Source organism: Polyodon spathula, chromosome 3 (assembly GCF_017654505.1).
Source record: "Polyodon spathula isolate WHYD16114869_AA chromosome 3, ASM1765450v1, whole genome shotgun sequence".
NCBI lineage: Eukaryota > Metazoa > Chordata > Actinopteri > Acipenseriformes > Polyodontidae > Polyodon > Polyodon spathula.
The window spans coordinates 95,925,751-95,947,405 of NC_054536.1; positions in this window are offsets into that span (position 1 = coordinate 95,925,751).

Sequence of the window (21,655 nt, forward strand, 5' to 3'; positions counted from 1 at the left end):
TGGCCTTTATACACCTCATCCTCTCCTCCTGCTTTTGCACCTCGTTGACTACCAGCTTCCTCCTTTGAGCTGGGGCTGCCTTGTGCCATGTAGGAGGAGCTGAACTGAGACCAAGACCCCCTCTTCCATGCTGAACTTGCCCCATGATATCACCAATTCGAAGGGCAGCCTTTGCATCTTCCACAGTTTTCTTTGCCACCCACTTTCTTCCAGTTTTCAACACAGGTGCTGCCTCCCTTACGCATTTGTCGCGTGACTCTACTAATGTCATTTCTAGTCTGACCTTGGCGCACTTAAATTCCTCGTTTAGAGCGGAGACTGGTAGCTGCAGTATTCCTTTACCATAAAGTCCCACTCTGCTGAGGCAGCGTGGAACTCCCAACCATTTCCTGATGTATGAACTGATTAAAGCTTCCAGCTTCTCTACTGTTGTCAAAGAAACCTCGTACACAGTCAGTGGCCACAGCAACCTCGTCAGTAGACCATACTGAAAGCACCAGAGTTTTAGTTTGCCTGGTAGAGCGCAGCTGTCTATGCTCTTCAACCCTTCCACTGCTTGTTGTCTAACTTCTCCCACATGAACTGTGTCCTTTAGATCCCCGTCGTACCATCTCCCAAGACTCTTCACTGGCTTCTCAGAGACTGTTGGTATTGCCTCACCATTAATGAAGAATGTTTTATCTACTACTTTGCCTTTAATTATAGAGATGCTCCTTGATTTAGTGGGCTTGAATTGCATTCGTGCCCATTCAATGTTATTAGTTCATTTACCCAATAACCTATTAGTGCAGGCTGCTGTTGTAGTCATGGTTGTCATGTCATCCATGTATGCTCGAATTGGTGGTAGTCGCATTCCAGAAGCCAAGCGCTCTCCTCCTACTACCCATTTTGATGCCCTAATAATTACTTCCATTGCCATGGTAAAAGCCAGTGGTGAAATGGTGCATCCTGCCATTATTCCAACTTCTAGGCATTGCCATGTAGTGCTGAATTCTGAAGTTGAAAAACTAAATTGCAAATCTCCAAAGTAGGCTTTCACTAAATTTGTTATTGTCGTCAGTACAGAAAAAATCAAATGCTGCCCAAAGAAGTTCATGTGGCACTGAACCATATGCATTAGCCAAATCCAGGAATGTCACATGGAGCTCCTTCCTCTCCTTTTTTGCTGATTGAATTTGTTGCCAGATCACGCTGATGTGTTCTAAGCATCCTGGGAAACCTGGAATGCCCGCTTTTTGTATTGAAGTGTCAGTGAAGCAGTTCTTTAATAGGTAGGTTGACAATCTCTGAGCAATAATGCTGAAGAAAATCTTGCCTTCTGCATTTAATAGGGAAATAGGACGAAACTGACCGATGCTTGTACAATCCTTTTCTTTTGGTTTAAAGACTCCACCTGCTTGGCTCCATGATCTTGGTACAACCTGTTTTTCCCATGCCACTTTCATCAATTTCAACAGAATTCGTAGAACTCCTGAAGCAATCTTGTACACTTGGTACGGAACTCCATTAGGTCCTGGTGATGATGAAGCCCTTGCTTTTTTCACAGCTTGCTCTACTTCTTTCCACTTAGGTGCACGGTCCTCCATTTGGTATTCTGGTGGATTGATAGGTGGGATGTCTGAAGGAATTGACATAGGCTCCTGCCTTTTTGAATCTGTATGTGTTTCCTCCAAATATCTCTCCAGCTTAACCTTAGATGCTTTTAGTGTGCCATTCTTCTCACTGGTGAATAACTTCTTTACAAATTTGAATGGATCTTTATAAAAGTTAGCTCTCGCATGCTCTTTCTTTTTGTAGACTTCCGTAGGCGCTCAGCTCTGCGCAATGTTGCAAGCTTATCTTTTATGACCTTTGTAAGAGATAGAGTCCCTCCTTCTGACTTTGTTCTGCTCTTCTCCATTGCTTCCTCAGCTGTCTCCTTTCTCTAACTAAGTGTTCAATCTCCTGCTGCCGTCTAGACTTTCCAGGAATAGTTTGTACTTTTTCCTTCCTTTTTTCAACTCCAAACCTCTCACTTCCATATGTGTAGATGATGTCCCCAAATTTATCCAGCTTCTTTTCAACTGTTCCACTTAACCTTTCCAATGCAAAGCAGAGGTCTGTATTTACTGTGTCCCACACAGTTTTTTCACAAGCTCTTGGCCATTTAACTCCAGGCTTGTGCCCGTTGAGGTTCTTTTCTCTCTTATGCTGGTTTGTCTGATCGGGTTCACAAGGATCATTAGGTTCATCACTAACTGTGTCCATGCAAGTCCTCCTCACGTCTATATATACCTCAAGATAAATAAGATTGCTAGCTGTACTGAAAATTCTCTCATTACAGACATAGGTCAAAAATCCCTGCAGGTTGTTCATCTCTCCCACCCAAACAGCAAAATGACAATACACAAAAATCGAACCTTAAAGTAACCTCCCCCCAATCCTCATTCCCACCCTAAACCCCATGGTAAGGTGGGGGATTCTGTTTCAGGCTCCTCTCCTTCCCATAGCCCTCCCTTTGTAGGATCCGTGGCACTCATGATGTAACAGCCAGCAGCTAAGACACCACAACCCACCCCCAAAATAGTTCAGTGGCTTATACAAATCAAAGTAAACATCCAAAAAGAAACTATATATATATATATATATATATATATATATATATATATATATATATATATATATATATATATATATATATATACAGTACTGTGCAAAAGTTTTAGGCAGGTGTGAAAAAATGCTGTAAAGTAAGAATGCTTTCAAAAATAGACATGTTAATAGATTATATTTATCAATTAACTAAATGCAAAGTGAGTGAACAGAAGAAAAATCTACATCAAATCAATATTTGGTGTGACCACCCTTTGCCTTCAAAATAGCATCAATTCTTCTAGGTACACTTGCACACAGTCTTTGAAGGAACTTGGAAGGTAGGTTGGCCCAAACATCTTGGAGAACTAACCACAGTTCTTCTGTGGATTTAGGCAGACTCAGTTGCTTCTCTCTCTTCATGTAATCCCAGACAGACACAATGATGTTGAGATCAGGACTCTATGGGGACTCCTTGTTCTTCTTTACGCTGAAGATAATTCTTAATGACTTTCGCTATATGTTTGGGGTCGTTGTCATGCTGCAGAATAAATTTGGGGCCAATCAGATGCCTCCCTGACGGTATTGCATGATGGATAAGTATCTGCCTGTATTTCTCAGCATTGAGGAGACCATTAATTCTGACCAAATCCCCAACTCCATTTGCAGAAATGCAGCCCCAAACTTGCAAGGAACCTCCACCATGCTTCACTGTTGCCTGCAGACACTCATTCGTGTACCGCTCTCCAGCCCTTCGGCGAACAAACTGCCTTCTGCTACAGCCAAATATTTCAAATTTTGACTCATCAGTCCAGAGCACCTGCTGCCATTTTCCGGTTCCTGTGTTTTCGTGCATAGTTGAGTCGCTTGGCCTTGTTTCCACGTCAGAGGTATGGCTTTTTGGCTGCAAGTCTTCCATGAAGGCCACTTCTGACCAGACTTCTCTGGACAGTAGATGGGTGCACCAGGGTCCAGTACTGTATGTATATATAAAAGATTCCCCCATGTGCAAAAATAGTAAATGAAGCCACAAAAACAACAGTTGAAAATCTCGCTTAAATGCTCAAAGAATAGATAAATAAATAATAAAAAAAGGCGCTGAGAGTCTGAGGTTCATACATGTACTGTACCGTTGATAGTCCTCCATAAGTGCCGCTGTATACCGTAACCAAAACCCAGTACCATTTGGGCAAATCAAGTCCTTGTTCAAGCAGAAAAACTAAAGCTAAAAGAAAGAAAGATAAAATAACCCTGATAATGTACAGTGTGAGTAACTAACACCCATAGAAAAAAGGGGGTTCATTAATAATAATAATAATAATAATAATAATAATAATAATAATAATAATAATAATAATATTTATTAGAGGTATTTTGCCTTTAAGCAGTAGGACATAGTACTTATTTATTTCACAATATGCTTTGGTCTCCACTCCATGTGTCCCCTCTCAGAGAAGGACCTGCCGATTAGAGCCGTTGTCTGCGGTACCATTTTCACTCTGACCCCGATGATTGCGCCACTGGGCCCACGTTGGATCTCAGAAAATCTTCTTACCTCTTGTACAGAAGTAAAGGAGTTCTGGGTATTGTTGTGTTGCACTCTTAGGGTATCTGGATAAATCAGGAAGGAATGCACACCAGCATCCCTTACTTCATTAGACGCTCTACAGAGCTGAGATGTGGCAGGACTGTAATCCGCAAAGAGGCGCAGAGTTTTGCCACCATGTTCACGAATCGGGTTACCTTTCCTGCTTTCCTGTACAATGAGCTGCCGGTCGGCGTAGCGAAGTAGCTTGAAAAGAAAAACTCTGAGTTTGTTACCGTCACCTGCAGAGTGTCCATTATAGATCTTGTGCCCTCTTTCAATTTCAAACTTCCATTGGGAGAAAGCAGGAAACCATTTAGGAAAAAGCCGACAGTGTCATTGCCGTCATTCATGTCTTCCAGGTCTGCCAATTTACGCTACATGCTTTTGAGGCATGTAATGCAGTTATTGACTGCTTTCTTTTGTTCTCCCAACTCACCTCGCACAAAGTCAACCTTTGAAACTAATTGCTGAACAGTTGCCACATGAGCATGCAGGTAGGTTTTCAAAGTATTAATCATAGTCAGGTGTTCATGCAGACTACTTTTAATGTCAAGGACAGCATTAGTCACAGTTGTTGTAATAAAGGCGGCAGTCTCTTTCTGATGTTGCTCTAACTAACAGTAGTGAAATGGCGTTCGCAATCTTGTTCTGATCCGAGGGAGTGGAATCTCTAAATTTTTTCATGAGTGGAGACACTGTAGGTGACAAACCTGTCGCCTTTCGGGTTACAGACATTCCAGAAAGTGAAGGCTTTCAGAATCATAAAAAGAAGAAAGTGTGTGCTGGAGGGGATACCAAAACTGACAGAAGAGGAAACAGGCAAGTACTGCAATCGACCATCTCAGCCTGCAGGTCACGTGATCGCCTGTGTTAAGAAGTTTTTTGTTCTTCTTTTTAAGAAGTGTTTAATTAACAGTCAAACTTGCTTGTGTCAGACTTGTTAGAAAGTCTGTAACAAAATCTTTGATTGTTATAGTCGAAACGTTGTAGATGTGATCAGTCCAGCATCATGCAGGGATGGAGCAGTCCAGAAACAAAACACAGCATTTTGCACAGTATAAAACTGATATGATTTTGTAAATAAAAGTATTTTCATTTTGGCTTTATTGTTTTGTTAAAGATTTCACATGTGGCAATGCTGAGCTACAATTACTGCATGGTAATGGTCATTGCTAGTACTGTGATCATTCCACTGTGTTATGTTGTGAGTTTTAAAACTGAGAGAGCAAATGCCTATAGTGAAAGTTTATCGGTACCATAAAATTAAGGACCATACAAGAACAATAAATATTGTCTGATCAGAGGCCTTCTTTGTTGTTCTCCAAGTTGCTGTAATTACATTGTAGATGTTACAACAAGCTTCTGTAAATGATACACTGTTTTAGCATGCATATTTAATTAAGTAAACAAGTACCACAGACAAGAGGAAGGGGGTCGTGGCTCAAAAAGTTTGAGAATCACTGGTCTAACACACATTTACAATAACACAAAAAATACATGCAGTTTCACTCCACTGGAATTAACTCCAAATAGCCTTTGGTATAATGCAATTAGTATTAATATTAAAAATACAGATGCAGTGCAATTAACTACATTCATATAACAAAATCACCTGATCTGTCGATATGGCCAGTGATTAAAACAACGTGAAACAGTTCTTTTTTTTCTAGACAACACAGGTAATAGAATTAAACTGAAAGAATCATGAATATAGCCATGTACCAACATTAAATACCCTATCTCAAAAGTGTGTAGTTTGCCAATAAATTTAGCATAGTGTTTAAATAACCTTGCAAATCTGATTCTGAATTCACTACCTGAAATGATTTCTGGGATATGAAGACTTGAGAGTGTGGCAGCGGCCTGATAAAATGCCTGCATCAAAAGGGTACATTTCTCAATCAACTCAAATTATTTTGATGCTAAAAACAATAAAAAGAAAAAAAAATGAATACAGCATTATAGGGAAAACTGTTTCAAAAAGCTTAGCTCAAAATGTAATGCTTTTCTATAATGACAGCTTTGTAAATACATGCTCAACCAGGTAAAGTGAAACAGTGTGCATATTGCTCGGACAAGGTGAATTTCTCGTTCGAGTAAAGGAATTATTTATGACAATTTGACAAACAACTGTGGTTTATTTATACTATACAAGAAGCAATGAAGCTACAGCTAGCTATTACACAACTGCTGTCAGTCTCATTCCTATTGCAAATGTAACAGGCAGAGCTCTGTGTTCATATTAAAATATATTATGTGGCACCCTTCCTCCATTTAGTGGTTTCTAATGACACTAGGTACCTAAACATGATGAAAAGGGTTTCTTCCTGAATGGAGAGATGAGCCTTCATTTAAAGGGGTGTTGTGTGGAGATCCTCTGACTGGTGTCCACAATGTGGTACTCTTTTGTGTGGATACACCTTTTCATATTCATTTGGTAATGTGACAGATCTACCGTACAGGTACCAACATGGATATATACATTAGACACAGTGAGATAAAAGATTAACAAGCACTCTCATTCTGGGATGACTATGAATAAAAGAACTACACTCTCTCAAACACATTTTCATCAAAGGCATTTTTACATCTGGCATTTGTTCATTGTAAATAGGAACAAAGGTGTTGGTTGTGTATCTTCTATTGTGTCTAAATGACTCAGTACTCAGACTGTAGCAGATCTGAACACTCATTCTCTGGCTAAGAGGCTGATGCAACAAGCATTCTACATAATAGTGGGGTTTACATAAGACTCCAGTCTGCCATTTGTAATGCTAAAATATTCATGTGTTTGAGTGAACATTCATTACAGGGCCCCGCAAAGACAAATATGAGTCATGTTTATTTTATTTTTTCTCTTCTTCTTAATGCTTGTCATTTCAGGTTTAACTTAAGTGTTGTATTACAGTACAGGACTGAGTGATACATGCAGAGGATACAACGCTTTCAGTATTTTCAGCTTCCTTGTTTATGGTAAATTGGTTATAACTGATCAGTTGTTTTTGAAGGCTTATTTTGTATTCATAGATGTATTGTGTACCGATATGTATACATTTTTAAAGTATTTATTCATTGGCACTCAAATGGTTGCACCTGGCTGTGCATATGAGTACCGGCACTTTTTTGTTGCAAATTTCACCCCTGATAAGGACATTTCCATATGTTAGGATGCAAGTTAGAATTAAATGGCTGTCTCCGAGCTGTCAACAGCAACAAAAGCAGATCAATTTTTAGGTGGTCAATCATTAATTATAGAAGCTCTGGAAATTATATTTACACTGCTTGGGAAAATATAACCAGTTGTCTATCTGTTTGCCTTTTCAGGTGTTGTATTTATGTCCTAATTCCATCCACTTACAGATTCCACGGTCATTCCTGTAGTTCACATTTTTATTGTATTTTTCTCCAGATGTTGAAGTGAGAATTCTTGTCTTGGGTCACCGTTTGCTTACCCTCTGATTGCTTTCACCCTGTCTGACACCATGGCTCTTGACAGATAAGCACAAGTGCTAAATAATGGAATTGTTCTTCCAGGGAGCACAGTGGTAACGGAGTGTAGATCTGATTGAAAACCAGCAGGGTTAGGTCACAACTCCTCCACCCGCAGTTTATTTTATAGCTGAATTCATGTTGAATCAGGCTAAACTGTGACATATTATCAGATGTTCAATGGAGTACGTGTCTCTGTCTAGAATATGTATGCTATACATCAGTTCTTGTGACCATTAATGGCACTGCCACACCTGTGTATTTGTGAAAGGCAGTCGCCTGAACAGCAGCTTAAAAATGAATTGAAAAGAGGTAGGGTTATTAGAGAGATAACCAAAGGGCTGTCAGTCCTACAGTTTCTCATGTAGGGCCTCTAACTCTTCCTTGACTGTCCTAGTGAAGTACAGTACTAACCGTTTTCTTTACTAGAAATTAGTACTACATTGAGAGTTGAATTCTGACAGCACCAGTGGCAGAAAGACTAGCTTTTTCAGCACTGATGTTGCTGTTACAATATAATCAAAAGGTAGAAGCCTAGTGTGGTTGTGCCTTTTATCTTTAGGTCATGATCTTACCTGCCTTGTTCTTTCAAGTGCTTCTTATTTGTCCTTCGCCTCAAGCAGAGCTGTACACACTGTACTTTAGTTCAATCTCTGTTATTTTCATCATATTGTATCATCATATCGCATCTGGCCCTGGTACACCACATCGGAGAACCATGCCAACACCTTATCTGGTGCCTCCCAGTGGCTATCCAGCTTGGGGCTCCTCCCTTTCTTCCTCTTAGGGCAGTGCACCCACAAGAGCTCCTCTGGTTTAAAATCCCGTCCCCGACTCCAGACGTCGTACACCCACTTCTGCCGCATGCCAACCCCCTTGAGATGGTCCCTCACGAACTAGTGAACCCTGTTGAGTCAGTCCTAGAGCTGCTATGTTTTCCTTCAAAACCAAGCCTTTTATGTCAAATATGACTTTCATTAGGCAGACTATGCACACAAAGAGGCTGATATTCCTTTTTTTTTTCCCGCTGCTGATATAATTCATGCAATAGAGAGTTCAATAAACTCTTTAATACTGCATAATGTGTGCTAGAGTGCATACAAATATATAGATTCTGTTAAAGTGAACGATTGTTGCTATAGAATATGCTTTTTGTTTTTAACTATTAGTAGCCATATTCTTGAGTCTTCTGGAGAATTTAATCAGGATTCCTAGCACTCTACTGTAAAAGAATGAATAGAACCTCTAACAGCTAAAAAGCACCTTGACTACACAAGTGGACTAAACTCAGAGCAAGGCAATGCCTCCCCTACACACTGCAGTGGGAGGTTGGTGCAATCCAGGCTATTGTCCGACCAGTGGAACCAGTGACACGCATCCCTTCAGGCATGCTAAACATTTACACTGGTATGATATCTGCTCACACATAGAGGTAATACATTCTGTTCTGTTGTTTTTAAATCAATATTACTAATTGAACAACAGCATAAGGGGACCTTTGAGATAAAGGCCTAACGCTTTCAAATACTGGCTTCATTTGCAGTACTCAGCTGTATTCTATGATTCTCTCAGTCAAACTTCAATGGGAGTATTGTATCAAAAATAAATAATTAACCCTTCCAGACCATTTGTTTTATAAAGCTGTCGCCAACACAGTGTCAAAGCTGCAAATCTCAGATATTATTTAAGGTATAACTTCATACTGACAGCGTTGTACAAACCTCTGTCCTAATATGATACCATATTGATGACTTGCTTTTTTTCTGTCTAGAGAGAGTAGACTTTGAGTTTGTGTCTTGCTATTTGTTACACAACTGTATTTATACTTAAGTTCTGTGTCAGATTTTGTAACAAATTTGTACATTGTTTTAAAGGGCACATAGGGACCTTTTTGTTTTATTGTGTTACATGTTCCCAAGAGTTTCCACAACTGTTTACGTAAGGTGTGTGTATTTTTTTTATTTTATTTTATTTATTTTTTTTATATTTTGACCAGTTTTTTAAACTTTTAAATTGCATTCCTTGCCTCAAGATGGCTTCACATGTACCCGCATGGACCTCTCAGAACTACATTTCCCATCATCTGCCTGCTCATTGGTAAATCCATCTCAGTTACACATGTGAGCAGGAGGATGATGGAAAATGTAGTTCTAAGAGATACACGTGAAGCCATCTTGAGGCAGGGAATGCAATTTAAAAGTTTTTAAAAAGTGGCCAAAATGTGAAAAAAAACTGTTTTAAAAATTAAACATACACACACCTTATGTAAACAGTGTAGCAACACATGAGAAACACAATAAAATAAAAAGGTCCTTAATTACCCTTTAACCTCTGGCCATATTAAAGATACAGACCACATGCTTTGTTTTAACATAATGTCTTTGTAGTTGGTACACAAGCTGTATTCTATTCTACATTTGCATTCTAGGTGTTGTCCAGTGAACATTAGCCAGCTCAGTGTCACACTGTTTTAACCTCTGGACATATCAATGATTCAGGTCTTTTCCATTTTGCTTCATGTTAAAAAATCTGTTTGATATGATTTGACACTGCCCTCAGATTATGCCCCAGGAATGATTTTTTGTTGTTCACAAACACGCCTGTTTCAGTCTTGTATATCGTGTTCTCTGAACTGAAGGGATGGTAAGTTCACCGTCAGACGAGCCACACTTCTATTTATAAAGGATGATGAAATTATAATTATTTGACTCTTTCCATTTGTTGGCTTCAGTGTGATACTCTGCAGCTGTTTTTAGAAAATATGCTATTTTCATGCTTTAATAACTGAAGTGTGAGGAGCGAATATAAGGTTAAAGTTTGTTTGTTTTGTTTTTGTGTCACCTGTCTGCATCTGTGTGCCTTGCTATTCATGCATTTGAATATCTATACCTGTTTATGTTGATCTGTCTCCATATCTGTTAACAGTGGTCCCTGTCTCAAGTCTGGTTGTAATGGTTTCAATCACAAATCTATTGTTATCCTCTACTGTTTATGCAGTTCATAGCTATACCATTTATCGTGAGTCAAGGCATTGACAGACTTCTAATTGAAATGTTTTGTTTTTCTTTTTATCTATCTTACTACTTCATCTATTTATAACAAAATGGCAGGGTGGGGATAAGGACTGGATTTCAAGGATACAACCCAATTAAGATATGGTAAAAGAACAAGAGAAAGATGCATTTTCATAAAATAATATCATTACTGTGGTTTATCTGCCTTTTTTTATATGTACACACAAGTAAAAACTCATGTTTAACTTATTAAACTCTTCAAAATGTTTTAGAAATGGGGGCATTGTACAAAAAAAAAAAAACACCTCACTGTTCTGATTTCCATTTATTACAGTTCTCAGAACAGAAAATACTAGAATCACAAACAAAACATTGATCATTATACTTAACATGTACCTTGCAAGTTGGGCCTGTGTTTCAAAAGCGTGAAGCACACCTCCATCTGTATCCCTATTCTGACTCGCTTACCAAAATCTGAAGCAGCACTTTGTTGATCCTGCTTTTATAATGTTAATCCCTACTGTCCCACACATCACTTGCCATTTTAGAAACTTTCATGCAAATCCTGGCAATGTGGTAAATCGGTGCAAGGAAAAACACGTTATAAGAATTATTTCAAATATTTATCAACTTTGTAATTTATGGAAAACGCTGACAGTGAGTTTTGTTTCTTTGAACACATCACAGAAATACAATGAATCTTGGTTGTAAATCTCCCTCCTGACCTGTGAGGGCACTAAGCGGAGAGAACAGAGTTCTTTGGACAGACTGGTCTGACAGTTCTTTCCCTGGGTCGGGAAGTCGGTCAGTCTAAAAGAAGACGAGACTCCGTTGTAAGAACGTATTGACTCGGAAGGGAAACGACGTAGCAGCCGCAAATTGGAGAGTGGTTTCGCTCATTTACCAAGGGGTCATGCATGACAACATAAAAGGGGACAGAGAATCGTAATCTGTTCCTTCGCTTTGGTTTGTGTTATTGAACAGAGAAGGACTGTGAGAGACCTTGTAAACCCTGCTTCAGTATCATGAGTGTTTTCTTTGTTTGTCTTTGTGTTTTTTGTCTTGTTTATAAAAGCACTAGATGGCCAATACAATTCTGGAGCTGTCACCAAGGGCCAGTACTAGCCGAAAGAACACTGCACTACTGTCACAAAAGAAACTATCACCCACCACGAGCACTACTGCACACACCCAGGTCTGGTGACCCTGTTGGTATTATTGTGGGGCAGATACGTATTGTTTATTGTTTATTGTTTAGGGTTGTAATGATTGATCCCTACTGGCCGAATAGGCACAGTGTAAGTGTAGATAAAAGACATGACTACAAACCCCACTAGGGGAATTCTACTTTAACGATACAAAAATAATAATTACAGGGTCTAGAAGCCCATTATTGTATAGACATTGCTGGGAAATTACTGTTTATTGGTCACCAGACCTGACACCCTGGGATCCTTCAAGAAGCTGCTTGATGAGATTCTGGGATCAATAAGCTACTAACAACCAAACGAGCAAGATGGGCTGAATGGCCTCCTCTCGTTTGTAAACTTTCTTATGTTCTTTCTTATAAAAATAAAGCACACTTTCCAAACTGGATTACAAGGCTCTGTTTGCTTCTTCATACATTGCATCACTCCTGCACCTTTGTCACAGTACAACATTTACTTTCCCACCTTTATATAAGTTCAATCGGACGGTTTTCATCTGCATGTACCTCTAAAAAAAGGCTTAAAAAAACCTCAGTGATGCTATTACTTTGTGTATTGCGAAGAAACCAGAATGGCAGGGATTAATAACAACGTCTACTTTCTGTGTCTATACACACAAGAAACATGTATACCTTTAACTACTGTGTGACAGGAAAAGCAGGGCCTTCACAACCTACTACTACATAGGTATACTACATACTACATACTAGTTTACATATAACCCTATGATATAACAGCAGTGCAAATCATTATACTTTTATTAGATTTAGCTGAGAATTGTGTAGCATTTGACTGGAACAAGAACGTGAAAGTAGTTTTACTATTTATTTAACTTCAGTACATTGGTAATATATTTAGCTTAGGTAATGTATTCATTTATATCAATTTATATGATTGATTAGTCTATTACATTTCACTTGTTGTCAGAACAATAATAATAATAAAAAAAAGAAACTCTATTAGAACATTTGATTTTTGTCTTCAGAATATTATTATTAGAAGGGCTTGGGAAGTCAGATCCGGTAAGTAGAGCTGAGGGGTGGCTATATTTTTAAATGAGAAACAGTTTAGTTTTATTCTAGATATAAATGACAAAAAATAGAAGTGCATGTGTGTATATTTTCTTCATTTTTCATATGATCTACTTTGCATTTTTATGACATTTACTGTATGTACCAATGTGGCCACCAGTAAGTGTTCTGGCCACAATCTGAGGTCACCAAAATCTTTAGTTTGAGAACCACTGATCTATATAGCTATATTAAAAGCATATTTTATTAGATTTGCAGTGTTGACTAGGAAATCTGCTTTTTAAAATTCTCCTGAAAAGACTTCTTGAAGCCGATTGCCAGAAAGTGTGTGGGGGAAGAAAATCAGTCTATGATGAAATATCAATTTAATAAGGTATGTGCAGCGCTGACAGAATTCCAGCACATTTCCACATGCTTTGAGAAGCCTTTTCAGAAACTTGTTTTTTCTGTAATAGTTCATGGTAATGAATCTAAACACAAATACAACAAAGAAGAAATTAGAATATATTAGCATATATAAGTAATAAGTACAAATAATTAAATAACAGGAGTATCTGTTCTAATCCAAGGCTATCAGTGTGGCATGGCCAGGTCCTGTTGTAGGTGACCACCCAGGGTCTGGGGATGATTTCAAAGAATACTGTGGAACTTAAAATATCAAGTATAATTTGTTCATAGCACAATTCTTTTTATAACCTCACACCTTTTTTATCTTGAATATCTTGAAACAAAACCCCCTCTCTACAGCAGTTACCTCATAGTGTAATATTTCTTAATGCTTGACATTTCATGTTTAACTTAAGTGTTCTATTACAGTACATGACTGAGTGATACATGCAGAGGATACAATGCTTTCAGTATTTTCAGCTTCCTTGTTTATGGAAGTTGGTTATACTTCCATCCATTATCATTAACCGTTTAATCCTTTACAGGGTGGCGGTGAGCCGGAGCCTAACCCAGCAGACACAGGGGAGCAAGGCAGGACTACACCCTGGACGGGACGCCAGTCCGTCGCAGGGCACCACCCTCACACAAACACTCACACACAGGGAAATTTAGAATGACCAATCAACCTGATCAGCATGTCTTTGGACTGTGGGAGGAAACCGGAGTACCTGGAGAAAACCCATGCAGACACGGAGATGTGGGGAAAATTAATGATTGAATGTAATTTATCATTTTACTAATACAGATGGTTGGAATGTATCTGTGTTTTGATTTCCCCCCCTTTTCAATTCCTCTCCTCTACAGACACAGCTGCAGACTAGCTTTAAGGTTTAAAGAACTTTGTATAAACAATGAAAGGCCAAAGGGACAGAAGACCATGATGTCTCTGCTCATTCATTTGTATTGAAAATGTCCATACAAGTGATTTGCTGACCAGTAAGGGCAGGTAACCATTTACTTCATAGTTCAATTCAGCCCCTTGTTATTCAGCTACCCCGTGCATATCTTTATTGAAAGGAATGGGTAGCAGGGACTTTGGAAATGATTAACCCAGATACCTTTTCTATTGGTTATAAGCACATTTTAATAAATTTATCTTTTAAAATTTAAACCGATTGCCACTATTGATCTTCTCTCTTAAGCCCAATGTAGTTGCTGTCTTCTAATTACAGCCTGTTTTACAACATTGATTGCACCCAACACTTCCCTTACAGATTAAAAGTACACTGAGAAGCTGAGAGACAGTTGGGTCAGTAATAGGCACCACCCCATATCAGAGGACACTTGGTGCTGATGTCAGCTTTTAAAATGCAATCTGAAAAACATAAGCTTACATTCATTCAGGTCAATTCAAATGCAGTTAGTGCAAAAGCAATACATTCACAACATCTCTGTGTAAGCATACTGGTGTATAGTCATTTATCCACAATCAATATAGAAAATTAAATATGATTCAACTTGAGCAGGAGCCTCAGCTATTTTCCCCACAGTCAGAATTTTAACACATCATACAATTTTTTAATTTACCAGGTAATAGTGCAATTTCATTTTGCTTTCTTTTTTGCTGCATGAGAATAGTATTGCTGTATCCAAGCAGCAAGAGCAACATATTTCATTTGTAAGTCATTTTTAGTTCCATTTTTTAAGCATACTTAGCTTCTAGTGTTTGTAAGCAACAGCAGCCTGGTCAACAGCTGCAAATTAATTACACAAGTAAAATATTGGAAAAGGTCTGCAGTACCAGCTTGTTAAATATATCAAGTGTAGTAAACAGAATTTGGCAATGCTAAATTGCCTAGTGAATGATTTATTATGTATAGTATGACTTCACACACACATTTAAGGCAGCGTTATGTCTTTCTTCAAATGAGTTAGTGCTGGATTAGTGAACTCAGGCTTTGGAAGCAGGGTGGTTCATGTGATGTGTTCATAGCTTGCTCAGGATCACAAACAGTGAGTCAGTGACTGCTGCAGGGTCATTTCCAATAGGACCCTGGTTGGTTTATGTCTCATCCAAAGGACGGAGCACAAGGAGGTTAAGTGACTTGCTCAGGGTCACAAACAGTGAGTCAGTGGTTGAGCTGGGATTTGAACCTGGAAAGTCCTGGTAACAAGCCCCACTGGACCACCAAGCTCTCATGAGCCAGAAACTTTATTGGGCATGTTACCATTTTTTTTTAAATATTTGTTATAGTTTAATAATCAGGAATGTGTTTAATAATTGTTCAGTTTCCAAAAAGCTTCTGATTCAGAGAACTGCCATTTGACAGACTATGAAAAGTGACCATACTTACAGAAACACATACATCACACAAGCACCGTAGAGTTATTATCAGATAGAGACTGTAATGGGGAGTGGGACAAAACAAGCTCTCAGAATTATCAGAACATTACATTTTAAGGTCTCCTCTAGCTAAAGAATAGTCCTACAAAGCACACAGTCCAAGCAGTGGCTGAATGTGAAAACATGTTTCCAAACCTCCCTGTTAAAAATCCTTTGGAATGAATGATTGCATGAGTGAGCTGAGAAATAAATGAACGCATGAAGGAAGAAATGAATTAACTAACTGGGTAAGCAGTACTATCACTCTGCATTTACTTGTTCTGCTGTCATTAGTGGGGACATATCAGCTAAAAAAATGATTTGCAGTATCTGTATTTTTCAAATTAATACAGCTGATAAGCTCATATATAAAAAGTATTGTGCATTTTATGATCACAGTATGACATTTTCTACAGTGTTTCTACATACCCTAAGGTTTATTTTCAGATAGGGCGCCATCTCATATTCCATCTCTGATTACCTTAAGAGGTCATCTGTGTCCTTGAACACTATTTTTCACATGACAAATCACTGTTGTTTTGAACTCTGTTGACCTTGAGAGGCCAATGACCACAGTCAGGGCTCCAATATGCTGTCTGATTGAGAAGTTGTAATAAACGCCACAAATAAAATAATTAGAAATTTGGTGTCTATGCATACAATAGATGTCACACAGATACCTATTTGATGCAAAGATCTAAAGAACTGGTCGGTATGAGAAATGATCTGAATGCTAGCTTAGTGCTAACGTTCTCCAGTACGTTCTCCATTTCCGGTATATACCTGAACACATTGGTTTCTCTTGAGTGTGACAGCATGGATCTTCAGTGCAATGTAGAGTGGAAGTGGTGTTTCGCGGTCATGGTTGTGGCGAACTGTACCAGAGGAATCCTCAGCTCATGCATGTTTCACACTGTTGAACATCATGAGCTGAGATATAGAGAGATCTGCTGTTGTTCTGGTTGTTGTGACAACATGAGTTTGATGTTTAATGTTTGGACCCTCCTGTATCATGGTACCCTTGCTTGAATGACCAATCAAATCTAAATTTTCTGTTAAACATTTCTCTGCGCATGCCTCCTGTGCTTGTGCCAAATGCATTGCATCACTATCATGGTCATAGGCCTCCCTAAGAGCACTGCCAATGTCATCATTAAAAGAGAGAAGTACACCTCTCCCCTGTGAATGTGCCCTTAGATCAGGAAACACAGATAGTAATCTGATTTTCAGTCTTGTGTGAATCCAGTCCTCAACATCAGCACCCAACTGTTCAAGATGGACCTTTCATTTGTGCCAGATCAGCTAACTAGAAGACTGGGGAAGCACACTCCTCCATGAGGAAGTCTTCCATGCAGGCGACTAACTCTGAGATGACCATCAGGATCCTATGATTTCCACATCTCTTGCTCGATTGTAGTTTCACAAGGCATTTCAGGTGGTACTAAGCCTTAAGGGCAATCATGTCCCCAGGTGCAAGCTTAGCAAGCAGAGCAATGTTTTCTAATTCCATTGCACATCTCTGAGCCCTCAAATCAATGTCAAAGCTTGGTGGAGGCCTGCAGAGCCAGCTGGTTCATCACAGAAGACGCGTATGGGCTCTATGAGGTCAATGTTGCTATGGCTTGAACGTGCGTGCACAGCTGATGAAGAACCAGCCTTCCTTTCTTCTCTAGATTTCCTCTATAGTCATTCAAGCTTTGTTTGGTTAAATTTCAAATGGCATGTTTTATGCCCACCAGCTAGATGTGTCATCGTTGTGGCCTCCATGTCATCCCCATCATTGAGTCTTTCAATGTCAATGTCCATTGGCATGCGCCCAAGTTCCTGAAACTGATCAAGGCGAACTGCTAATGATTTGTAGCCACTGCCAATGAGTACCTTGGTTGATTTAGCTGGACACTGCAAAGCTTCCCCAGTCTCCTTCTGACAAAGCACACACAGCTCCCAATTAGTAATGCCAGCAGGCTTAGATTGCTTGGGTTTATAGCTCTGTAATGGAGCTCTCCTTATTCCACATGCTCTCTCATAGCTCTGCAGTGGAGCTCTCCTTACTCCACATGCTCTCTCTCTCATAGCTGTGCAGTGGAGCTCTCCTTACTCCACATGCTCTCTCTCATAGCTCTGCAGTGGAACTCTCCTTACTCTGCATGCTCTCTCTCATAGCTCTGCAGTGGAGCTCTCCTTACTCCACATGCTCTCGCTCTCATAGCTGTGCAGTGGAGCTCTCCTTACTCCACATGCTCTCTCTCTCTCTCATAGCTCTGCAGTGGAGCTCTCCTTACTCCACATGCTCTCTCTCTCTCATAGTTCTGCAGTGGAACTCTCCTTACTCCACATGCTCTCTCTCATAGCTCTGCAGTGGAGCTCTCCTTACTCCACATGCTCTCTCCCTCTCTCTTTCTCTCTCAGAGCTCTGCAGTGGAGCTCTCCTTATTCCACATGCTCTCTCATAGCTCTGCAGTGGAGCTCTCCTTACTCCACATGCTCTCTCTCTCTCTCATAGTTCTGCAGTGGAACTCTCCTTACTCCACATGCTCTCTCTCATAGTTCTGCAGTGGAACTCTCCTTACTCCACATGCTCTCTCTCATAGCTCTGCAGTGGAGCTCTCCTTACTCCACATGCTCTCTCCCTTTCTCTCTCTCTCTCTCAGAGCTCTGCAGTGGAGCTCTCCTTATTCCACATGCTCTCTCATAGCTCTGCAGTGGAGCTCTCCTTATTCCACATGCTCTCTCATAGCTCTGCAGTGGAGCTCTCCTTACTCCACTCTCTCTCTCTCTCTCTCTCTCTCTCTCTCTCTCTCTCTCTCTCTCTCTCTCTCATAGCTGTGTAGTGGAGCTCTCCTTACTCCACATGCTCTCTCTCTTTCTCATAGTTCTGCAGTGGAACTCACCTTACTCCACATGCTCTCTCTTATAGCTGTGCAGTGGAGCTCTCCTTACTCCACATGCTCTCTCTCATAGCTGTGCAGTGGAGCTCTCCTTACTCCACATGCTCTCTCATAGCTGTGCAGTGGAGCTCTCCTTACTCCACATGCTCTCTCTCATAGCTCTGCAGTGGAGCTCTCCTTACTCCACATGCTCTCTCTCATCTCTCTCATAGCTCTGCAGTGGAGCTCTCCTTACTCCACATGCTCTCTCTCTCTCTCTCTCTCTCTCTCTCTCTCTCTCTCTCTCTCTCTCTCTCGTCGTGGAGGATTGTGGGAAGGGCTTGCAGAGAGGTGGAACGCCGGTGCGGTAGGACCGGGAAATTTAAAACTTTATTTATTTATCTATTTATTATTTATCTATTTATTTATTTATTTATTTATTTATTTTGTTTGTTTGATTTTTTACTTAGTTGTTTTTTTTTGTGTGTTTGTTTGTTCGTAGGTTAGTGTGTGTGTGTGTGTGTTTGTTTGTTTGGAGGGTGTTTGGAGATCCCGTTATGGGGTCTCGTTCAGGAGGGCTGGGGGCTCTCACCCGCCGACACGGGGTCCGTTGCCTGCCTGACCCCGGGGTTTCGGTGGAGGAGTGCCTGCTGGCAGTAGGAGAGGTGGTGGGGTTTGAAAATATTATGTCGGCGTCAAGAATGAATAAAGCGCTAGTAATATTTTTAGTGGAGGTGTCTCTGGTACACAAGCTGGTAGAGGAAGGATTTACAGTGAAAGGTGAATTTGTTCAGGTTTCCCCTCTAGTAACCCCGGTTACGAAAGTTATTATTTCTAATGTGCCTCCGTTTTTAAAAAATGAGCAATTAGAAAAGAATTTAGCTCGTTTTGGTAAACTGGTGTCCCCGATTAAGGGAATCCCGCTGGGGTGCAAAAATAACAGTGTTAGGCACGTCATGTCGTTTAGAAGGCAGGCGTTTGTCTTACTAAATGATCCTAACCAAGTCATTAATGTTGCCTGGAATTTTAACGTGGAAGGGATGAATTGTGTGGTGTTCGTCAGTTCCGAAACGATGAGGTGTTTTTACTGTGGAGAACAGGGACACCAGAGGAAAGCCTGCCCGAGAAAGGAGGCTAGAGCGGAGACAGGGCAGGATCAGGGCGATGTGGCGGGGAGGAAGTCGGGGGTGTTGGGGGTGAGCGGGAGGAAGAGTCGGCTCCCCCAGCGCAGCCGCAGAGCGAGCCCGTGCTGACCGAGGAGGGGGCGATCCAGAGGGAAACCGGAGCAGAACCACCAACACCACGGCCTCGCACAAAGAGACCCAGCCGCAGCCTGTCACTGACGGGTTCGGAGGATAATACCGCTACTACTGAGAATGGTGAAGAATCATTCAAGGTAGTAGCGAAAAAGACACGAATTCAACGGAAGGCTGCAGAGCTGCCGGATGGCAGAGCGCAGCCAGTGCAGAACTCCGAACCCGTGCAGACAGGGAGACTGCGGGCTCCAGGCGGGGCGTCAGTCCCTCCCAACGCGGAGGAAGAGAGCACAGCGCAGGGTGAGCCGGGCGCGGTGCAAGACTCTCCGCTAGCTGAATCTCAGCCGCCTGAAATAGTGACGGCTGTGGCAGAGACCGGTGTCGGGGAGTCGGAGGGAGCTGCGGAGGAACGGATTCTCGGGGGCGAGCGAGAGGACAGCGCGGATGAGATGGAGGGGGAGCTCTCTGACTCCTCGCTTATCTCAGACATCCCTGATAGCCAACCCGTCAGTAAGAAAAAGTTATACACACTTGAGCAGGTAAATGATTTTATGATAGAAACAAAAGGGAAAAGGGGAGTAGAAATAGAGAGTTTTTTCCCTGATCTAAGGTTATTTCTCCACTCCGCTCACGTTATAACAAGGAAAGCCACAATAGAAGAATTTGATCAGCCAAAACGTTATAGATTAAAAAAAATTGTTCAGAAAATTAAAAAGGATCTTAAAAGTGGTTCAAAATCTCTTGTTTAAAAATGGCTGTGTTTTATGAAACTTCTTTTATTACTTGTTTTAGTGTGTTAGTTTTTTTAGCTATGATGGAAAGGTGCGTTTTTATTTCTTTTAATCTAAACGGCTGCAGACAGTCTTTTAAGAGGGCGCAGCTAGTCGAGTTTTTAGAGCAGAAGCAGGCGGGGGTGGTGTTTCTGCAGGAAACGCACTCGGATCAGGAGAATGAGGAGGCGTGGCGAGCGGAGTGGAAGGGGCTGTGCGTGATGAGTCGCGGCGCTAGTACTAGTGCAGGAGTAGCCGTGCTTTTTAAACCCAGCCTGGGGGCAGTTTACTAGATATGGATGAAATCGAGAAAGGGAGGATTTTAAAAGTAAGAGCTAGGCTGGGCAGTACAGTGTATGTTTTTATTAATATTTATGCCCCCAATAGAGGGGGCGAACGAATTTTATTTTTTAAGAAATTAAAGCAAGCTCTTTTTAATATTAATAATAATGATGTGGTGGTAGTAGGAGGAGATTTTAATTGTACTGTTAATTTTAATATTGATAGAAATAATGATGAACCACACCCTCAGTCCTCCAGAGAGTTGGCTGCATTGTTAGAGTCCAGTGACCTGGTTGACATATGGAGATGCCTGCACCCCAGTTCAAGACAATACACCTGGTCTCAGTATCACACAGACTGTGTATATAGAGCAAGACTAGACCGGTTTTATACTTCTAAAAACGATTTAAATAAATTTATCAAAGCAAGAATCATCCCCAGTAGTCTCTCTGACCACCACTGTCTATTAATTACAGTATTAATTCAATCAGAACCCCACAGAGCATCTTACTGGCATTTCAATGTAAAATTATTACAAGATGTAAAATTTAAGCAACAATTCAAACTTTTTTGGATAATTTGGAAAAAAGAAAAAGCACAATATAAAGATTTAAGACAGTGGTGGGACATTGGCAAAATACAAATTAAATGTTTTTGTCAACAATATACTATAAATGCAACCAGGTCACTGAACACAGCCGTGAGAGAACTGGAGTCCAAAATCCTCCTCCTAGAGGAAAGGTTAAATTCAGAATTTAAAGAACAGACCCTGGAGAACCTAAAGGAGCAGAAAATCGCGCTGGGGAGCT